Here is a 17,523-nt window from a genome sequence, read left to right as displayed (position 1 = left end):
TCACCAGGAGCGCTACCTAGCGCTCCCTCCTTCCAGAACCTTCACATTGGGGATTTCTTTGTTTTGACCTCCCTTAGCTTGGTAGCTGCTTTCTCCTCCCATTTAACCTTAATACGTAAGTGTTCATTTATGCCTTTTCCAGCAGAGAGCACCTCTCCTGTCTGCTCGTTACATCACGCAGCAGATCCGCGTAAGTCCATCCCTCAGCAAGAACCATTAATATTCCATACTCTATAGTACTCCGCTTGCTTCTTTCCTGCAGAATTCACCACACACCTAACAGCGGCACCGACTGTTCTAAGGGAGTACTTACATTCCGCCCGCCTTGCCGCGTACAGCGCAACCTTCCTTAAGCTCTTACTCAGCGTGTTACCCAGCACGCTGACACACAAGGAAGGGTGCGTGGTGGCGTTGATCTTCTGCAATGTACGGTAGAAATCTCGCATTACTGCTTCTTCATCCTTGGACGAATCCACGACTACTACATACGCTCGCCGCTCCACCAACTCTACTCCCTCACCAATAATAATCACCACAGGTCTGGAACACTTAGCAATAACAAGCCCGACTTCATTTTGTTCTCAGTTTCGAGCTGCTCAAGCACCTTGAACGCTCCAAAGACGGACCTCACAGCTGCAGTCTTTCTGTCTGCCGCCAGATCTGCAATACGAATAGATCCACCTCCGCCGCTGGGTCAGAAGATATGGCCACCCGGGAGAACTACTCTTCCCGCCAATACTTATTGCATATTGCCACCACCTCATCCTCACTACCAATACCCTTATCGAGAAGTTTTTTCACCTCCTCCAGTCCCTTGTTGGACGTAGCTAGATGGCCGCCTCGATGGCCATCACACGCTCACCTGTTTGTCTGGCCGCACTTTTCAGGTCTTCCATCATCACCTGCAGTTCAGCAAGACTAGACTTTAATTCTTTCTTGGTACTGCGGTCAACATACTGTAGCATGCTGGCCACCTTACGGGCCACTTTTTCCACTGTATCAGCAAACGGTTCAGCCTCTCCATCGTTCTCCCCATCGAACCCCTTCTGGTCAAGGGAGCTCATCGTCTTAGGCGACCTAACCAACAATCTTGACGCCCTCCCCTTATTTATGAGGAAGTTTCCTTCCTCATCCATTGCCACCGACTCCGTAATTTTCGCAGTAAACCCTGAAACCTTTTCCGGACTCCGAAGAGCCAACCTGCCAGTTTTTAGGCGCTCTGTTATTTCCTCACCTTTTCCGGTGGTGGGAGATCTCGAAATACGCTTACTAGGCTTAAAGACTGCCTCTTCTGTCATTCCTGTTCAGTTGCAAACCGAAAATTTTCTCGTAAACAAGATTCCCGAACACTCTGTATTTGTCTATTCAAAGGCCCTAGAAGCACAAAACTGGTCCTGGAGACCTTTTTCGACCCAAATGGATAAATAGAAAAATTTGTTGTCGTAGAAGCGACAAAAACCCAGTACCTGCCAGTTTAGGATTAACTGTCAAATGACGTTACCAGACAAGCTGGCGTGTTTTTAAAGCTCTAAGTGTCTTTAAAACACTAACATAAAAACTAGAACTACCACCCATGTAGTGCGCACCAGACCAATTCCCGACCTATTGCATTTTTCGTCTCATTCTAGACAGACGCTAACCTGCATTCCTATGTCGACGTAGTCGAAAAACACAGCCCCGTGATAAGTACTTAGTTTCTATCAATATCATATCAATATATCGATATCATGTATCAATATCGTATCTGGAGGGTTAGGTCTCAAAATCGGGAGGTATTATCCACTCTAGAACAACAAAAACACGAAAGTTGGTAACCACGTGGCAGACCGGAAGTTGCTAAGAAAAAGCTTTAAAATGATAGTTTTAATACAAAAATTATATGAGTTTACTTAACTAAACCTATTCTAAAGCACTATGCACCAATAAACGAATAAATTAATGTAGTTTGCCACAGATCGGCCCGTAAACACGAAAGTTTGTGAACACGTGGTGAACCGAAAATTGCTCGAAAAAGGCTTTCGGTTGCGATCTAGCGGATAACAAGCGAACTACTAATGTGAAAATTTGCAGGCCTGTTTAATTTTTGTTGCCTTTGACATGGTTCTAACTGCAGGCTACTGTTCAGTTGTAGCACTGCAGGCAGCTGTTCCATTTATTGCACCATAATATCGAAAATAAAAAAAACAAAACGACTGTACAACCTTTTCTTGAATTTTTCAATATTCGGATTAGATTTAAAGATATATCTCTTGTTTTAGTGGCTATTATTCGTTTACTATAATGTCAGACTCTGGTGAAAGTTTATCAGACTTGTTTATTTATGATTCGGATGACTGTGCCTCCAACATCATGCTCCGAAATTGACTAATCACATTTGACTTTCTGAAAAGGTAAGTAGGCTGAAGCTTAGGCCTAACTGAAACTTATAGTTAAACTTATTGATATCTACGTTTGATTTTGAAACGAAAACGTAGGCTATACATTTTTTTATTACGTAAGTTTAGAAACTAGGCTTAACTTAAAACAGAAATAATAAAGAGTAAAGTGATTGAAAAACGTTTACAGAACTAGGACATAAATCAATTGTTAACCACCGCCGTCCTGTCGTGCCTAATAACAATAGTGCGTTTTTAGGCTTACATTTGCGTTTAAGAACTGCGTTACATTTTATTCTAGAAAGTAAGTTGTGGTCTAACCTATTTTTATTTTATTTATTTATTTTTTATTTTGATCAATAAATATTACTCTTAAGGTACTGTTGTGATGTTTGAGAAAATATTAAAAAAGAGTGTCAGCGTCAAGTCTGATCAACGCCACTCTTAATATAGTTAGTAGTGTATGTAGCAATGAGAACCAAAGAATTAAGTAAGCAAGGGAAGTTTCGCAAGTAGTGTTGTTTCAATTTAAACTACACATTGTTTTATTTTGCTTCTAGGAAGAATCGGAAAAGGAGCTACTGCAAAAAGAAGTTTTTTTTCAAAAACGAAAAAAATTGATGAGACCTCTGACAGGCCAATTGGATAACTCGACAGGCCAAGTCCATTCTAGTAGACTTATTCAAATAGTAGAGGAAGAGACTTTTCAAGAGCAGTCAGAGAATCCAAAAAGAGATAATGATGGACTGAATTTAAATGAGTAAGTACAATGTTCTGAACACAATTTTATTCCACCCGGGAATTCCTGTTTTGCGGAATTCCAGAACGGAAAAAATTGAGCAAATTTCCATCGTTATTTATTTTGCTCAAGTCATTAACTAAAATTAACCTATTGGTTTCATCACACAACCAATGATCAGTTTCATAGGGTCAAGAAAACCAGGTGGTCAGTTTCATAACACATCGGAACCTGATTCGATTTGTGGTGTTACAAAACTGATTATTTCACCATTTTTCTATCTCAGTAGTTAGAATGACGATTTCAAATCCTCAGAAATATTAATAAAGAAGGTTTTTACTATACATTGTTTTGACTAATTTTGTTGTTGTTTAGTTGTTTGCAAACGGTTGCCAAGCAGTCGAAGACAGTTAAACTAAAATAATAATTTAATATATAATATAACACAACCGAAGACAATTAATCCACTTTAAAACATCTGATGTGGACATCACATGACTTCCTTGTACGTCTATTAAATTACATATACACGTTTTTTTAAATGAAAAGTACAACAAATTTTATTTCATTAATAACTTCTGATATTTTTTCATTTTTTTTTTGTCTTCAGTCATTGACTGGTTTGATGCAGCTCTCCAAGATTCCCCATCTAGTGCTAGTCGTTTCATTTCGGTATACCCCCTACATCCCACATCCTTAACAATTTGTTTTACATATTCCAAACGTTGCCTGCCTACACAATTTTTTCCTTCTACTTGACCCTCTAATATTAAAGCGACTATTTCAGGATACCTTAATATGTGGCCTATAAGTCTGTCTCTTCTTTAAACTATATTTTTCCAAATGCCTCTTTCTTCATCAATTTGTTGCAACACCTCTTCATTTGTCACTTTGTCCACACCCCTGATTTTTAACATTCTCCTATAGCACCACATTTCAAAAGCTTCTAATCTTTTCTTCTCAGGTTCTCCGATCGTCCAAGTTTCAGTTCCATATAAAGCGACGCTCCAAACATATACTTTCAAAAATCTTTTCCTGACATTTAAATTAATTTTTGATGTAAACAAATTATATTTCTGACCGAAAGCTCGTTTTGCCTGTGTTATTCGGCATTTTATGTCACTCCTGCTTCGTCCTTCTTTAGTAATTTTACTTCCCAAATAACAAAATTCTTCTACCTCCATAATCTTTTCTCCTCCTATTTTCACATTCAGCGGTCCATCTTTGTTATTTCTACTACATTTCATTACTTTTGTTTTGTTCTTGTTTATTTTCATGCGGTAGTTCTTGCGTAGGACTTCATCTATGCCGTTCATTGTTTCTTCTAAATCCTTTTTACTCTCAGCTAGAATTACTATATCATCAGCAAATCGTAGCATCTTTATATTTTCACCTTGTACTGTTACTCCGGATCTAAAGTTCTTTAACATCATTAATTGCTAGTTCTATGTAAAGAATAAAAAGTAACGGGGATATGGAACGTCCTTGTTCCTTTCTTATTACGGCTTTTTTCTTATGTTCTTCCATTATTACTGCTGCTGTTTGGTTCCTGTAAATGTTAGCAATTGTTCTTCTATCTCTGTATTTAAACCCTAATTTTTTTAAAATGCTGAACATTTTTTTTCAGTCTACGTTATCGAATGCCTTTTCTAAGTCTATAAATGCCAAGTATGTTGGCTTGTTTTTCTTTAATATTCCTTCAAATATTAATCTGAGGCCTAAAATTGCTTCCCGATACTTTTTCTGAAACCAAATTGGTTTTCTCCTAACACGTCTTCCACTCTCCTCTCAATTCTTCTGTACAGAATTCTAGTTAAGATTTTTTATGCATGGCTAGTTAAGCTAATTGTTCTGTATTCATATTTATCTGCTCCTGCTTTCTTTGGTATCATAACTATAGTACTCTTTTTGAAGTCTGACCGAAACTTGCCCTTTTTCATAAATATTACACACCAGTTTGTATAATCTATCAATTGCTTCCTCACCTGCACTGCGCAATAATTCTACAGGTATTCTACAGGCAGAAAAACAGACGTCCACCGGCCACCAAGACCTGCCGGATCTTTGGCGAGGTTTCTAACACCCAGTGACTCTTTTGGGCTTCCTTCCTCCACACTTGTCTCACCACCTTTATTTCTCGAAGGAAATCCTCGACGGACGTATGTAATAAGGATTTTGACTAAGAATTTCCGGCTCCTCCACCCTTGTCCCCCTTGGCATATCGTATACCAATATCTGCGGCCTCCGCTCGGCTAGCAACTGAGCCTTCAGCCAGTTCCTTGTCAGAATGTCGGCCTGCAGCAACTTCTTCGTCTGCCGCTCACTTATGACTTCCAAGATGAAACCGTGGTCCCTTGTTTTAGTGACCCGGGAGACTTGGATCTTTTCCCTTCGTGGGTCCAGGACCTTCAATGTTAGCTCCATCGCTAACGACGAAACCCCCGGACCAGGTTTTAGCGGAACCACCTTAACCCTCCACCCGTTTTATAGATTTGTGTTCACCCAAAGCTTCACCCATCACCGGCTTGAAGCCCCTGTCTCCCTTCACAACCTGAACCAGCTTCCCAGACAGTCGTGAAACAACCGAGTCCAAGGCAAGGTTTGGCACCTTGGTGTTCCTCACGTTTTAATGCCAGGGTTTCCCCTGGGGACGGACTTTTCCACAACTAGGTGCGCATCTTTAAACAGAGCTGAGCGATTAGACAAATAGTCTCTTAATACGGCCTGCAAGGCTTCGAGAACATTGTGGCGTTCCAATTCATAGAGGAACTCCAACACAAGGAAGGAAATGCTGCCTCTATGTCAATAATAATTGCCAAAACATATTTGCAATCCTCTACCCCTTTCATGAAGCCATATTGGCCTCGATTTAGAAAACAGTTCATATCGATGTTTTCCGTTCCACAACCAGCCTTTCTAGCAACTTGCCAAGAACCGGCAAGAGGCTGATGGTTCGATATCTACTGACCTCACCAGGATCCTTTCCAGATTTTAAGAGCACCTTCACCAAAGCCACCTTCCAGCAAGCCGGAAAGCAACCCCAGCTTAGGCATCCCGAGAACAGTCTGCCAAGCGGCTCTCTTATGACAGGCAGCAGATGGTAAAATATATCCGGGTCAAGTTGGTCAATCCCCGGTGCTTTCTTCAATTCCATTCGAGAAACCACTCGGTCTATATCTTTGGGTTCCACGGTCCGTACGCCAGGGAATGGTGTTTCACCCGCCCTAATGCTGATTTCCGCTTCACCCTCCGGAGCATCTGGAAACAAGAGTATCCAGGAACGCCTGGTAAGTCGCCACTGATGTTAATGTGTGGTCTCGACCACCAAACCCGCACCGAACACTGGACAATACGTACAATGGCTTCGGCTTGTAACAAGTCTTTGCGAGCTGCCAGGGATTGCTTTGCAACTCGCGCATGGAGTCTTGCCAGAACTTGAGTTTGACTTCCTTGATGGCGTGAACGTATTCATTACGGGCACGCCGGTGAATGCCCACTGGGGCATCTAGAACACACCCAAAGTGTCAGACCACGATCGCAGAGAGCGGCCGTCCCCCTCGAGAATGAATCACACTCACCCCGTGGAAGCCGACCACCCTATTCGCGACCGCGTACGGCTCCTGGACCAAGAGGACTTCAAGGTTGTACTCCTCAAGGAGCCTCATGGCCTCACTCGTGGCCGCCCGGGAATGGTGCAGGTTTAACTGCCCCAGGCGCAGGAGTTCGAATTGGTGGAAACCGTCTTCGAGGGCATCCTGCCGTTCAGGCGTCACCATAAGCTGTGTTCTTTACGGCTCTAGCCCGAGCAATTTCGTACGCCTTGCACTGCCTACCCCCGACCCGGTGTCCAGCATTACTGCCTTTCACCAAGGCACAGACGGCGCACTTGGCAGGCGATGATCTGGCAGGGCAATTGGTCGCCCTGTGCCCCGAAGCGGCACAGTGGCCACACATCTCCGACTGCGCTCGGCATCGGAGAGCGGTGTGCCCAAAGCCCTGACATTTGTAGCATCGGGCTACCTCGAAATGGTCGACTACCCTACAAGCAGTCCACACGAAAAACTCCTTCCACCGGCCACTAAGACCTGCCGGATAGGCGAGGTCTCGAGAATCCAGTGACTCTTCTGGGATTCCTTCCTCCCCAGCTGCCGAACCACCTTGGCTTCCCTAAGGAAGTCCTCGACCGCCATATCCAACACTAGATTTTGGCTGTGAATCGCTTTGAGGATTTCGGGCTCCTCTATCCTTGTTGCCCTTGGCGTGTCGTAGATCAATATCTGCGGCCTCCGCTCGGCCAGTAGCTGAGCCTTCAGCCAGTTCTTGGCAAGAACTTCTGCCTCCAGCAGTTGTTTAGCCTGCCGCTCATTTACTACCTCCAGGACTACTCCATAATCCCTGGTTTTAGTGACCCGGGAGACTTGAAACTTTTCTCTCCTCGGGTCCAGGATCTTCTTTAGGGTTAGCTCCGTCATAGCTGATGAAGCCCAATGACCAGGCTTTATTGGAACCACCTTTACGGTGGCCCGCTTAATTTTTACTTCCGGCGCCTGGGCTGGCGGCGGCGGATCTACCCGCTTAGGCGCAGGCGCGGCGATTATGGAGGCGTAGGAGACAGGCTTCTTTACCTTCTCCTCCACCCTCTTAATGGACCTTTGGAGTTCGCCCAAGGCCTCACCCGTTACCGGCTTGAAGCCCCGGACTCCCTCAACAACCTAGTCGACCTTGCCGGACAGTCGACTAACGACTGAGTCCAGAGCAAGGTGCCTCCATCGACGCCAGGTGCCCGCTGCCCGATCTTTCGCCCAATCGAGGACACGCCTAATAGCATTCGTAGTCGACCTTCTCCTAACAAAACCATATTGATTAGGGGAGAGGCCGCCCGATTCCTCCACCTCCTTCCAAAGCCTGTCGACTATTAGCCGTTCAATTAGCTTGCCAATCGTGTTTAACAGCGAAATAGGACGATAGGCAACGCTACCATCTTCCGTTACTGCTTTCTTAAGGAGTAAGATCAGCAGCATTTCTTTCCACTGTGCAGAGAAACAGCATGGTTGTAGCGCACAGTTTAACGCGCCAAGAACTACCCAAGGGTGTCTTGAGACAACCGTCTTAATAATGGACCCCGGGACTATGTCCAAGCCCGGGATCCTATCTGGATGTAGCCGCGAATCGGCTCCTCGCATCTCATCGATGATGAATTGGTGAGTATGGACCACATGAATCTGTCTCCAAGACGACTCAAAAACTTGATAAGACTCGGAAGTTGTACGGAGAGCGACATCTCTACTTAATGGGGCAACAGGTTTCCTAAACCTACTCATAACAATTTTATATACTACCCCACGGATTGACGTCGAGGTCAGCCGGCAGTTTTAGCCAGGCTTTCGCCTTGGCCTCCTTTATGGCAGCATTCAAAGCACCTCTTGCACGCCGATAATCCTGATGGAGTTCCTCAACTATCCGGCCAACACGTCTATTGGCCCTCTGTAATTTTCTCCTGGCCGCAAACGCAACAGTCTGTTTCTCCGCAATGTTACTGAACCACCAATATACTCATTGTCTACAAGAACTATTTACGTCGACATTCTTCAGTAACAGCTTTCGATAGGCTCTCAGGTGTAATTGGGTTTTCCGTTCGAAACTTTGCAGCAATCCTATCGACAACAAGGACGGCCTGGAGTTTATTGGGTTCCAACGCTGAAGACGCACCATACGTCTAGGTAACTCAGTTTGGAACTGAAGATAATCGCTAGATGGTCACTTGCAATTTCATCTGAAGCTTCATCAGAGAGAAGCTTCCATTTTCAAATCATAGGTGCTATCTGCTCGGAGGTCGCCGTAAGGTCCACAACCGACCAACCGACCTACGCCCCCTACCAACATAAGTAGGTAAAAAGCGCTCATTATGGACAACAAGCCCAAGTGTTGAGAATAATGCTGCCAGAATGTATCCTCTTGGAGTGGAAATTATTCCCCCACGCTCCAGACATTGCGAGTTAAAATCACCGGATAATATAACTGGGTTTTCTGCACGTCGATTACAATTCTCCAGACCACCAAGAAAAGCTTGATACTGTTCATCGCTGGAATTAGGTGAAACATAACCAGATATAAAAGTTCAATCGGAAAGATCAACCGATACGTATCCATCAGCTCTTGACACCTGGGAGAAAGAATACCGGCCCGAAACATTCGTTATGGCAGCATCCTTGGATCGATCAACAACCCACGAGTGCGTGGCCATCGTTCTTCTGTTAGGCTCCGCAACAGCCAGGAAATCCACATCATGCTCAGTCGCTACATGCCAGATGAGGTCGAGCTATGAAACACCTATTAGCGTTAATTTGCATTATTCGCATTACGAAGCCTGCTTATACTCCTTGGACTCAGCCCGATGTCCAACACCTCCACAAGCAGAACATCTTGCAGGCTCCACAATTTGCCCTAAAGTGGCCCTGTCCACCACACTTAAAGCAGCACTTCAACCGATCTGTGCCCTTTCAGAACGCACCTACTTGGCCGGTCTCCCAGCACCGGTAACAGCTATCATCAGGCTCCTGAATGCTCACGCGACAGTGGATCCAACCAATGCGTATTTGCTGTTGTATCAGCTTCTTAGCCACCCGATAGCTAGTGACAACTGTGCCTATCCTAGTGTCTCAAAAGGCGGACCGAACTGAGGACAATTTAAAATCCTCATTCTCACCAACAGCCTGCTGCAATGGGTCAGTAATCTCTTTCTCAGTTGAGTCCCCTGAAATATCTTTAATATTGACCTCCGTCCGGCGACTTTCTTCTGATTTAAGGTCTGCCCAGAGTCCAACAACATTCGAACACAAAACTTTTCGAAATCCTTGAGCAGCTGTTGTCCCTTGATTCTAACATGAAGATCTTCGTTGGTTCCTTTGCTCTTGGAAAGTATTTCACCGATCTCGCTGGAGGATACCGACTCCTTCACGGTCCTCAACAGATCCGCATAAATTCATCCCTGTGCCTTAAACTGTCCGACTATCAGTGACAGCGGGGGTAGTTCGTACAAATCTTCTGCCTTCAACAAGCGCCGTATCGCCAGAAGTCAAATACACCCTGACTCTATCATCACGTTTTCGGTACAAATAAATCCGTAACTTCTGTACGTACTCACCAAGCTTACCACCAGGTAAAACAAACACCGGCGAGGACACCCGAAGCACCTTCTTGACGGAACCCAAAATAGTTGTTGTGAAGTACAGCCAACATCCATAGACAAATCGTAGTGCGCCACAAGACGCGCCATTTAAACGGACGAATCATCCTAGTCGAACATCATCGAGACCTCCTTCCTACTTTCACCAGCTGTAGCACTCGGCCGTCGATCCATTTGGTCCGATCTACCTAAAGCACCGGTAACATCCTTAACGTCCCATAAATCTCCTTCAGCTTGGAGAGATGTCAACGTTTCAGCCTTCTGTATTATATCAGTGGGCCATCTTTTCTCGACTAATTTACATAATTCTTCATCTGAAGTGGGTTGTACGAGAACATCAAGTACATTACGTATACCGTGTTGCCACGGTCTTTCTTTCTGCGTAAATGCCTCTGTAGAGAAGCCCAGCAGTAGAAGAATATCTCATAAGGAGAGGTCACTACAGCCTTTAAGTTAAAGGCTTTCTCTAATGCCCTGGCAACACTCTCTTTAATTTCCTTCTTAGTGTTGATGTTCTGCCGAATAAGCTTCTCCAGGATATGCAACTTCTTCAGTAAGTGATCCATGTCGGATCCATCAGTAACATTGCCATCACTACTGTCTGAGATAAGCTCAGCTTTTCTCTTAGTGATTCACGACCTTGCAGCTTGAGGTTCTAGGGTGTCCACAGTCCCCGTGTCTTCTGTGTCACTAGAAGCACCAGGTACCTACAAATTAGGACGTCTGCGCTGCGGTCTCACCTGTATACGGCGGGGCTCCCCCTCATGAAGATTCCTTTGGGCTACTCTGCACCAAAATTAGTACAATTAACTATACAAATCAATAGCTCAATGAGTAAAGCTACCGAAGAATAAATTGTAATTGATTAAATTCCAATACACTAATATAATAGCTTTAGATATGAAGCTACAAGTCTATCAGAAGTAAAGCTGATAGTTTAAAAAGGGTCAGGTTGGCTGAGAATGACCTCATGAGGAAACCCCAGAACTTATTTCGTTATGTGAAGTCAGGGCTAAAAGATTCTGGTGGAGTTCGCCCGCTTAAAGCTGGTAATCGTACTATTGTTGACGGTTCGGAATTAGATAAAGAATTCGGTAGACATTTTCAGTCTGTCTACAAAAAAAAAACGTTTGGACAGGACGACTTGTGAACAGGACGTTTGGAAGATTGATTTTGTGATCCTTGATGACGTTCTTGTCGACATTCCGGTTGTAACTATTCAGGAGGTCGAGTTGTGCATCAAATCTCTGCGTCCCCGTTTTGCGGCTGGTATCAACAGAGTACTACCTTTTATAATTAAAGGCAACTATAATCTGGTTGCTCCAGTTTTATACTGGATTAATAATATTAGTCTGCACTCTCGAATGTTTCCGTCCAGTAGGAAGTGTGTACTTGTTTCACCTGTGCCAAAGAAAGGTAATCTTCACTGTGTCGATAACTATCGTCCGATTTCAGTCATTAATGTTATTGCCAAAGTGTTTGAAAGAATAGTTGACCGGCATCTTTACACATCGCGGAGAAGATGATGGTCCGCAAACGTGGTTTCCGCAAACGTAAATCACTATGATGACTATTCTTAACGATATACTAATGTTCACTGCTCCAGAAGTTGAATCTCGTAAACAGGTTGATGTTGTTTATTTTGACTTTCGTAAGGCGTTCGACACCGTGCCTCATGATCTACTTCTGTTGAAGCTTAGCTGTCTCGGTGTTAGTGCAGCAATGTTGAAGTGGTTGCGAAGCTATATTACTGACAGATCTTTGCGCGTGAAAGTGTTCGGTAAGGTATCTCGTGAGTGACTTCAAGGCTGTTTCTAGGGTACCTCAGAGATCCAACCTTGGCCCTTTGTTATTTGTTCTATTTACAGATGATAATGGACTGTATATTTCTTCTAAGGGACTATTGCATGCTGACGACCTTAAAATATTGGCTAGGTTAACAGCTATTCTGATCGTGAGTTTCTGCAGTCAGATATTAATGAAATTCATAAATGGTCACTTGATAATAGAATGGTCACTTAATTCTGCAAAGACAGCTCTTGTAACTTACTTTAGGAAAACTCTTGTGACGAAATATATTACAGGATTGTCGCACTTAATAGAACGTGTTGAAGGTATTTCTGATCTTGAGGTTTAAATTGACTCAAAGGTAATTTTCAGTGAACATATAAGTAGGATAGTCTCCAAGTCCAAAATAAATCTTGGTTTTTAAATTTGGGTTAGTCTTCCGACTAACCCCAATATGCAAACCAATACGGTAGTATGCAAATACCATCTTGCACCTACATAAAATATGGCTAGATCCATTCGTGAATATTGTGCTGAAATCTAGAATTGTGTTAGGGGCTGTACTTTTAATAGTATAGAAGCAGTGCAGAAGCGACTATTCTCTATGCTGCATCTTCATTGTAATATCTCTTCTTTTGAAATATATCAGAAGTGCTGTTTTTGGAAGATGCAGTCACTCAAGGTAAGGAGCATTGTACAAGAGCTGTCTTTGCCGTCATAAAATGGATAAAGGGGTTATTGAATGCGATTTAAGGAACGTAACCATGCGTGTTCCTTTTATTTGTTTTAATAGGCACTGCCTGTTTAAATGGTGTAACAATAATAGATTGACACCTTTAGATAGGTGTATTAGCAGACTAAATGAATGTGGTTGTATGGTCGACGTCTTTCGAGTTAAACCCTGCGTCATAATAAGTTTATTGGAGTAAGATTTCTTCTTAGTGCCTTGCTAGGTTAATATTTTGTTTTTGTACTGTTATTTTTGTGTAATTGTTTATTTAATGTATTATTTTTTACGTTGCCCTGCTTCATACATCCGCTGATAGGTCTAGTGCATACATGAAGGCTTTCATTACTATACTATGTACTACCTTCACATTAGTGTAGGTCATTTAACTTACCTGTTAGTTACGGCTTTTTTCAGGGAGGTTGGGAAGGTTGTAAGGGAGATGTGAAGGCCATCTAAAAAAAAATCATTGTATCGGTCGACCATAGATACAGTCCAAGAGGTTGTTGAGGCAGTGCGGCGAGCAGAGGAACACAATCATTTTTCGCGCAGTATGGTCCTTCTCGTTACGTTGGATATAAAAAAACGCGTTCAACTCTGCACGTTGGAGCGATATGATTCGGACCATGAGATAGCATTCGTTCCACGTCCTCGATACCTTCTAAAGAATGGTGGACGTACACCTGAGGGAACCACAGTCACATCTACGAAACCGCAGTAGGCCGGTGTAGGAACGCGATCACGTCAGGGTAGGCGCAGGGTTCAATTCTCGGCCCCGACCTTCGGAATCCCGTCTGATAGCTTTCTGGGGCTGGAGATGCCTGATGAATCGGCCTTGGTTGGATTCACTGATGACGTTGCGCTTCTTGTCGCAGACCGCGACTTGGAGCGCACCCAATTGAGGCTCAGTCGACCTATGTGCAGTTTCATATCCTCCTTTCTTATGATAAACAATCTATGTAACTCCTTTCTTCTTTCTTATATAAACAATACAAATATGCTAATCCATGTTGAGTTCAACAGCTGTTATAACATATTATTTTACTTATAAAATGCTATTATTAAGTACTTTCTTGTGTTTTTAAATGTGTTACTGATCAGTTCAAAGATATAATTCATTGCCTAAAAAGATGTTAACTAAAATATATTAAAAGGTTATTTCAATTTTTAATAGATGTAACTTAAAACTGTGAAACTAATATAATAATATTTACATAATAATAATATGTAAAGGTTACAAATAATATAAATAATAATAATGTAAATAAATCTATATGAATTATGCGTAATAAAATATGATTTAACACAGTAACAAAGTATTTATTGAATCCAGCGGCAAATGCGTCGAATATTGTAAAGTACACAGGGCATGTGTTCATACACTATGCACTGAGTAAGTGCCTGGCTGAACGACCATAGGTTATCTCTAGCCATCATCTCGATTCTCCCCGAGGGGAGAAGATCCCGCCAGCATAGCGTATCTCTAGCCATCAGTAAAACTGAGACCGTGGTTCTAACGAAGAAGCATATTGACACCCTCCTCACCCTGCGGGTCGGAGACGAGGTTGTCGAGATCAAGCCGGCCGCAAAGTACCTCTGAATGATGATTGACTGGAAACTCAGCTTTGCTGAAGAGCAGCTTCTGATAGCGGCTGACAAAGCTGCAAGAGCCATAACCGCTTTTAACCGGCTCATGGCGAATTTCGGCACATCAAAGGCTAGCAAACGTCGACTGGTGATGTCCACGGTGCATTCCGTCTTGTTGTACAGGACGGAAGTGCGGTATCAGGCATTAAAATTTGAAAGAAACCAGAAGCGGCTCGCGTAGGTACAACGCACTGCGACCTTGCGAGTCGCTTCCGCGTACCGGACGGTTTCCGAGCATGTCGTATTGGTGTTCGCCGGCGCCATACCCCCTGATCTTTTGGCAAGGGAGCACAAGGCGGCCTACAGGAGGCGTCGGGCAGGAGAATACCGGGAGACCATCGCAAGACTTATCCCTCTGGTCAGATTCCGTGAACAGAGCGGCGGCATGGAGAGGTGGAGTACTACGTGACCCACTTTTTAACGAGTTACGGGAACTTCCGCGCTTATCTCCATGCCACAGGGAAAGCGCCGTCCCCCATCTGCCTCTATTGCCCCGGTGTACGGAACGACGCCGAGCACACCTTTTTCAAATGTGTTCGGTGGGCGGCAGATCGAGAGATACTAGCGGCGAATCTCTGAGCACTGAAAACTCACAATCTGGTTACAATGATGGTCCGTGACCTAAACAGCAGATAGAGTGGGGCCCGATTCGTCGGCAGGATTCTCAGGACGAAGAAGGGTGACCTGGATATTCGTGAACATTAAGTAGCGGCCTTCTCAGGCTTGGGTAGCAGGACTCGTCCTGAACTAATGTGTTAAATGGTTCCAGGTTGAATCTGCTGATGGTGGTTGGATAAGACCCCTACTGGGAAGCCGACACTCCATGCGTAAATGCATTTCCACCTCCCTCCCCAAAAAAAATTTGTTAATTAACAATAATAAATTAAAATATTTTTTTTGCATTAAAGAAGAAGAAAAAAAATTATCTATATTTTAATCATATGTAATAACAAATTTATAAATAACATAATAACCACATTGTAACATATTAAATTTAAAATAATAATTTTTATTAATTAAAAAATTATTAAGTTTACTTTTTCAAAATAAAAATAAAATAGATAAATATGATCATAACAGGATTAATTAAAAAAAAATGCAACAAAATAATAAACTATGTTATAAAACATAAAACGTTTCTGTTACAAAACCAACACCATTGTAGTAGTAGTAATTACAACATACTAGGTTTATCAAAGACTATGTCGCAATCAGATATAAAGGCAGTATACTATAAATTATGTTTGTTTTGTTATCCAGATGTAAAAAATAATGAAGAGCCTGTTAATTATTTTAAAGAAATACATAATTCATATGAAATGTTAATTAGTAACCAGGTTTGGAATATATATGATGAAATATTTGGAAAAGAACCACAAAAAGAAGTTTTAAATAATTTAAAATATTGTGATTTTGTTAATAATAATCAAATAAATGGTTATAGATTAAGTGTAACAAAAATAATAATACTAATAATGATGATGGTGGTAGTAGTTAAATTTATTTAACTAATAATAATAAAGAAGAAATTTTAAAAACAATACCATTAACTGCATTTACTGCTACGCAATAAAAATAATATTTTTTTAAAAATATGTTACTAATATAAAAAAAGAATAGTTAGAATTCAAGCCAATTATAAATAACTGTTTAAACACAATATTGCTGCACTACACTAAAATTAAAACATTTTTTTTTTTTAACATACAGATAAGAAATATAATAAATGGTATATGACCAATTTTTTAATTCTTATGGAAGTATAATTAATCTGAGTTAATATTAATTATACAATTTAACAAATTATCGTAAGAATATGGTATTTGTATCTTCTTTTTTCTTAAATGTGTATGTATATACTCTTAAAATGATTATAAAGTGAACTTTGAAATAACAGTGATATAATTATTAACAAGTGATTTAGGTTATTTTTATCTATTTATTTATTTCTGTTTTTATTCATTTTGTTTTTTTTTTATGCAAACAATATCTTCAGGCATATAACAAGGAGAGAATTGGAAAATTGCCCTTTTCTGCCAGAGATTTTAAAATTCAAGTTTTAAATCACAATAATGAAATTGAGGTACAGTATTGTTTGTGTTTGTTAGAAGAAATTATGTTTTACCAGTTTTATACGTGGCTTATTATGTTGCAACCTGACAAATAAATGAAAGTCTCCACACAAAGTGCAAAAGCACTCATCAACTGCATATTAGCTAATGCCAAAGTTTTAATGGTTCATAATGGATCCTGGCATCTTCAGTACAGTAAGATTTACATTTAAAGAACTTAATGAGGAAGAATTATTTGGAAAAAACAAAATTGACTACCCTACCAAAGGATTTTACTGCAAGAGTCCTTGAGGCCTTTCTTCCACATTTCTTAAGATTGGAATTTTTTTTATTAAGATGGGAACAGTACTTTAAAAAAATGATTCTGTACTGGCTGTCTTAAATATCTATTAATTTCCTTCTGAAGTAAAATAGCCACCAAATATACACTGTTCCTTAAGGAAAAACATCATCTGTGCCTGGAATTGTTCACCCATTGAAAATAAACTGATGTGCATGCTAGCTTCTCTATTTGAAAGAGATCAATATACATTTAGAGTTATTTACTTTTTACAACAGGCTGATGCTACATAATAGATGCCGATTGATGATAATCAGTTTTGTAGCATGTGAAAATATTGTTCCTGACTGGGACTAAAACAAGAAATCTTCAGATGAAAGGCTATCAAGATGATACTATAAAATAAATACACAGTATATAAATATAAATACTTGTATAGAGTGAGTAATTTAAAACCAAACCAAACTCAACTGCAGTTATTCTAGTGTCACCTTTAGCACAGCTCTACTATTAACACCACTATTGGTTGTGTATTTTACTAGTCTTATCTATTGCTGCAGAGATGTAAACTGTTCATCCTTAAGTGCAAATGTGTTTTTCTAAAATTTATTATTGGAATGAGTTACCACAGTGGAAGTTTATGCACATTTTGGATCCTTTAACAAAATCCGTCAAATATTTGCAAAAAATTACCTTAAATTTATGTGAA

At 41.4% G+C, this 17,523-nt stretch overlaps 1 long non-coding RNA gene across 1 annotated transcript in view; it reads left to right on the top strand.

The window, feature by feature from the left end:
• The window catches only part of LOC142318251 (uncharacterized), a 29,013-nt gene extending 12,468 nt beyond the window's left edge, over positions 1 to 16,545 (top strand). Inside the window, exons 2-3 of the long non-coding RNA XR_012754861.1 lie at positions 2,936 to 3,135; positions 16,459 to 16,545. This is a non-coding gene — a long non-coding RNA (uncharacterized LOC142318251). The remainder of the gene's footprint in view (positions 1 to 2,935; positions 3,136 to 16,458) is intronic.
• The last annotated feature ends 978 nt before the right edge of the window (positions 16,546 to 17,523 follow it).

Source organism: Lycorma delicatula, chromosome 1 (assembly GCF_047948215.1).
Source record: "Lycorma delicatula isolate Av1 chromosome 1, ASM4794821v1, whole genome shotgun sequence".
NCBI classification, from domain to species: Eukaryota; Metazoa; Arthropoda; class Insecta; order Hemiptera; family Fulgoridae; genus Lycorma; species Lycorma delicatula.
Note: the sequence above shows the minus strand (reverse complement) of the source record. Positions and strands in the feature narration are given on the sequence as shown.